Genomic DNA, 6,406 nt, shown 5'->3' with positions numbered 1-6,406 from the left:
AATAAATCTCCAATTTTATTTCACATATTTCACATATGTTTCCCTGAACAAAAAACACTCAATTACACACATAAAATGCAAACAACTCGTTGTTAAAAATGGGAAAACAGAACAGTGCTTTGGATTCGTAGCGCCTAACTACAATATACCGTAGCTCGTAGCGCGGTGTGGCTCGTAGCCGAACTACGAGCACAGACAATTGAGATTTGTTCACGGCTAACATTCCACGGTAGATTGTGTATATGCGTTTTAAATATTTCAAGATATTTTTAACACTCCACAACATAAAACACTTTATTCTATTCGTTTTAGCATGTTAAACATACTCGTACAATGCCGGTTTAATTGAAATCAGATATATAAATTGTTTTATATTAATTTAAATAAACCACCCATATTTTTTTAACTTTACAGAATAAAAAATTTGCATAAACAATCCATAAATAAACACGCAATTCATATTTTTAAACTCGTATATAAATTAAAGGAATATCTTCTGAGAATAAAAGACGCAGCGGCGACCCCCTTCACAACGTGAACACCCAGAAATCAGAATAAGGAAATATTTCAGAGGTATTAGGAGTATTAAGAATTACGCTCAGGCGTATTATTATTTAAATATAGATCTTAGAGAAATGATACTAAAACAAATGTATGGAAAAAAGCCCACGCCCGAGCCTTAGTTCGTACCTTTGTGACATTTCTAAGTTGTTTGCAAAAACTTATAAATTGTTTACAAACTTTTATAACAGTATTATGAAAACAGGAAGCAATAAATAATTAATAACCATCTAGGTACATTACATCGTAAAAAGGATAGAGGAATGATGAATAAGTAATTGTTAGCATTATGAGCTAAGTTGATTAAAAATGAATTCTAAATCCATTATCTTAGATAAAATTGCATCTCGTTGAAATAATAAGAATTAATTTTATGTTTTATCTAAATAGAAATTGGTTTGAAAATTGCTTGTTATGTTCAAAGAATCAATAATAGCCTGTTTTAAAAAACGCTAAACAAAAATTACATTTATTATTGATGAACAAAAATAATATCGAAGATTCCATATTAGAAGTTACATCAAATATATTTTACACTTCACTTGCAAAAGTTTATGGCACGTAAAGATACTCTAAGGGACTTTGTTAACATCCACGATTACTTTTGTGAGTAAAATTATTCTGAGCGTAAGTAATCTGGAACTCGAATGTTCTGAAAGAAGACTTGTTTTATTAAATATAATGTAATATAAATAAAGTATATTACGTTTTTATTCAATTACCTCTATATAAAGAATATTTCGTGGAATAAATAGATTCCACGTCATAGTCTTTTGACACGTTATTTCTGTAATATTAAGAATTTCCAATAATAAATTTTTGCGATAAGATGCTCCTTCTTTAGGAAATGCCAAAATATAAAAAGGTTTCTTAAAAAAAATGGGTACGAACATAATATTTTTTTTTTTGTTGAAAAGGTATAGCTTGCGTGAAATTGACTACTAGAAAGATTCATGAGTCAAAACTATTATCTACATTATTAAATTATTTCGCAATTCAAATTTTTCAAAATAAATAGAAAGTTAGAGACAATTTGTATGATATTATATATAAATGGTTCATTGGAATTAATCTGAAACTAATTTGTTTCCGCTCTTCCATTGTTTTCGATCAGAAAAACCAATTTGAAATTTCAGCAATTCGCTTGACGGAGTCCGTTAGGGTACCAGACGTAGCAATCAATGGACGGCCCTACCAATCATTCCAATCAATTTTTCAATCATTTAGAACCGACTCTTCACATCCCGTGTATCAGATTTGAGCAATTTGTAACGATATAAGGTAGCATTTATTTCGTACAGGTAGATATATTTTAGAAAACGGAATAAATGCTGCTTCTAAACTAATTTTAAAAGAAGAAACATTCATTTTTCTGTATATTTACTTATAATGTTTTCACATACAAATATCTGGAGACCTATTTCAAAAATTATTTCACCATTTGAAAGCTTTATCTTCAAAGATTGCCATAGGCTGTATATGTACTACGGATTATAAAGTAGAAAATTTGCTTTTCTTAAGGGTAAGTCGTTTCTTAAGGGTACACCTAATTGTTCTACTTGTTGTACACCTAAATGTTCTTGAAGATGTATATCATCTTTGCATGGAATGTATCCGAAACGAATTTTGTACTGCAGTGGGAGCCTGCAACTCTGTCCTGGCTGTCCCTCATTTAGAGGCAGCTAGGGCTAAATAGGAGTCTTATGAGTCCTATTTAGAAACAGTCCTCAGTTGTACTATATAGTATTACATATCTTTCTGATATTTTTTGTGTATACGGGCTACATTACGGGCGCGTTGCGATAAAGAGGGAAAAAAAATAGAAATTTCTGAAAAGTAACTAATTGCATCTGTAAACTGTATATTTAGAAAACAAAAAACATTATAGAGAAATAATAAAAATTCATACTTTATATCAATATCACGATTTCTGTTTACCATAGTTAAATATTTAATTTAATAAATGCCATGTGCACAATAATCATTCAAAGTTATTATGTATATTTTTCCATTACAAGTAGCTAAATAAATATATTATCTACAGTGACATTCATATATTATACTATACAACAATTTTATATAAATTTGTATAAATGTGTTGTATAGTGTTTAGATTGTTGTTCACACCATTAAAACTCAGCCACAATCGGCTACGCCAGAATGTCTCAAGTGTAACCTTTACACTCAAAGTTATACTTAGGAAACCACTTAGAACGCATCTCCACTCGAAAGATAAGTTCATGTCAAAGGGCATACCCTCGGCCGTGTTGTCTTTTGTGGTATCTTGCACGTCAGCAGAAACTTTGCTAAGAGTATGTGTGTTATGCTTTCGATACGCTTTCTTTTGTTTTTGTGTGTTTTTAACATCGCAGAATAAGTTCAAGTTGAAAAAACATGTGTATATCATTTTTTTCTTACGACATCATTTGTTTTTGCTACGGAAACATTCCATTCAGATTCGTAAATGTACTATAGGTAAATATGTAGGTGATTAATACGCTTTATAATTCCTTCTTCCCGATAAATGTTTTAAATTATCAATATTACATTATAAGTGCAAACTCGAATCAATAAACTTTACCGATTGAATTAGTAAAGCGCCAATTATAAAGTTAAGAACCTAGTAGTTCAAGAATATAAACTACTTTTATTCAGAATCGTACTTTAAATTGGGGTAAAAGTAAAACAACTTGGCGGCTTACAAGTTTTTTAATTGAAATTTAAAAGAAAAGTAAACATTTGTTTTTTCAATTATCACATACGATAACTCTCAGCATAAGACATGTTTACAATTTGTTCGCATTAGAGTCTAACTAAAGTAACACGTGGAATTACAAGCGAATGTAACGGATCAAGATATTTCGCGTGTTATCTTACAATGACGTATACATACAGTTAGTGTTTGTAATAAAACTCGTATAACCCTCAATAACAAGTTAATGATTCCGAATGTGTAATTACGACAGACAGCAAAACCAGGTACACCTCGGTCAAAGGTTAGATTCAAATGATGTCTTTAGTCGTAAAAGCACTTCAACGTGAAAACTCGTTTTAAAACGCTTCATGAAGTTTAGTGGAGTCTGTTGCTTGTATAGAATGTTAAGCGCGACAACCTTTTACGGTCTGAGAATAGATTACACGATCATATTACATTCTGTGATATTTTTATCTATATACTAGCTGCTGGCCCCGAATCTGCCCAGGTAACCTTATCCTTCCTTTTTTTCCATGTTTGTTGTAATTTCAAACAGTGCTTTAAACCTCGTAGGTACCCTGATTCGTAGATATATCCTTTACTATACCTTTCTTAGTCCTTTCCTTTATTTCCTCCATCAATCTTTTCCTTAGACCTTATTCAGTTAAGTTGACAATCTATTTGCAAGGGAATAGTATATTGCCTCTGATAATATTTAAGCGGTGCTAGTTGCTAACCACCAGGCGACTCACCAGCTTCTTTGCCAACTATCACATAAAATTATACGACTTTATTCCAACTGCGCAAATTCCGTTATAATCAAATAATACTTATGCGTGATTTGTGGTAGATAATTTCAATTTTAAAAAGATTATTAGAAAATTATCAAAACTTAGTACGCAAGTACTTACCTACTGTCGCATTTAAGATTGAGATTTTAGAAAGCATTATTTACTCTATGTTCAACCGCAAATAATTTTCATTCTATAAAGAAAAGCAAAGAAATTATTAGCAGTGAATATTAACCTCAAAGTTTGCTAAATAAACTCTTTTAACTTACACCAGGTCTTTTATATAGATATACCTAAAAAACTTTTATTCACAAGCGTAACATAAATTTCATCAGATATGATAATAATCTAAAAGCATAAGATGTACATCAAATCGTAGGCAAGGTAAGATGTAAGTTAAACATATTTTCTCATGTCAAATTCACATTTGGAAATAACAGGCAATCTCCTAATGGCCGATGCGAGTCGAAACTCTTTTAATGGGCACATTCGCCTACGTGTGCTTGCAATAACTGAAAATATTGAAATGATCCATCTCATGAAACGTTATGATAAATAAAAGAACATACTTTTATTCAAGAAGATTAAAATGAAAACAAGCTTTAAGCAGTTCGATAGCTGTTTTTCTTTAAAAATTTGTTGACATTTTATTTTACTTAATCTTAGTGAATCTCATTGAATTTCTGTAATAATACCTACCAAATTTATGAACCGATCAAAGATTATAAGTATTTTACTTAATATTGTTTAGCAGAATTTGGAATATATTCGATTCACCATCGCTATTATTAAAGCGTTGAAAATATAACCGAAAATAATTCAGTAACCTACACAATTACAATAAAGATTTCTTCATTTTTTGTATGAAAGCTTTTAGAAAAATGTCCGTATAAAGGAAATACCATTTCTTAGAGCCCTGACGGGGCTTCGTTAACAAAAGTCACGTATTTACCGATGCAACGTGGAACCTCTTTAATATCATGTTATATAGAGGGGTCGAAGACATTATTTTTAAATTTAATTTTGAATACAAACTATTAGATACCACTTAATAAACCAGAAATAGTCTTTACATGTAATGCAACAAACAGACCTACCTTTACGTACAGATTTAATGTTGTTCATATTTTAATTTAGTTGTTATTTTAAGCAAACACACAAAAAAAAACTATTTGCCCCCAGATTACTTACTAGTTATTCAAATTTGTAACTACAAGACTTTAAATTTGAATAACTAGTAAGTAATCTGGGGACTGGTTTTACGATATTCTTAAATGGTCACAGAAATCTTTGTATAATTTATGTAAAAAGAGTTTAGCAGAAAGAAGGCCGTGTAGAACAAATCTAAAATAATTTTATCTCGTTCTATTTATCTTTTTCGTTCATTAGCTTCTGCCATACCGGAAAATATGTTTATATTCATACATTTCTCGCATCGAATACGTATTAAAACAAGTCTGGTATACAAAATAATGAGAGAGAAGTAATTAAATTGTAGATAATGAAGTTTCCACTCGACTATTGCGATTGTTTTGTCTGCTAGAAATTAATTGCGTATCTCATTTCATTATTAGCTTAGGACTGTAGCTGAATTTCAATTACTTATTACCGACATTCGTGTTATAATATAATGCTGTTGAGTATTTCGTAACATTCAAGTATATTGAAGGAAAACGTTGTTTCAGAAAATCTTTACGTATTGCGTTTTTTAAAACATAACTGAATTTCTGTTTACACATATTCAGACGCACTTTATACACATTTATATCTTACTTTCAAATATTATTCCAAAAGAAACCTTCTGAACTCCATTATACATCATAATATTCATAAGTAGCGACTGACAACATAGAAGGTATATTATTCAATTACTCGAAGTACAACGTCAACTCGCTAAACAGGGCCGAAGAGCGACCTGAATTATTTTGCGACCATATTCAAAAGCTATGCGACCCGGTCTGTTCCGAGTTTAATAGAGCCAGGTAAGCTTAATGAATAACATACTACGGATACTGATTATTGTTCGCCGTAGTTCGGAAGTTAGGTAGTTTGCGAAGCATTTTTAACAAGCATTTATTTTACATGACTAGGTTATTACTCAGTTGAAAGACACGGAAAATAATTAAATGAAAAATTTTATGTATTGTATGTATATATAAAATATATATATAGCTTAATCGTGTTATTATTTAGGTTTAAATATGTGTATTCTATACCTAACCTTGTATGACTAAAATAATATTAAAAAAGGAATGACTCTATAATTATATTATCTGTGCCGTAGCATGCTTTGAGCAAATTTCTTTTATTCAAAGACTGTTATATAAACCATCCCACTCGCGCTCCATCCGTTAAAACT

The sequence above is a fragment of the Zerene cesonia genome, chromosome 7, assembly GCF_012273895.1.
Source record: "Zerene cesonia ecotype Mississippi chromosome 7, Zerene_cesonia_1.1, whole genome shotgun sequence".
Classification (NCBI taxonomy): domain Eukaryota; kingdom Metazoa; phylum Arthropoda; class Insecta; order Lepidoptera; family Pieridae; genus Zerene; species Zerene cesonia.
This window is presented reverse-complemented; position numbering follows the sequence as displayed.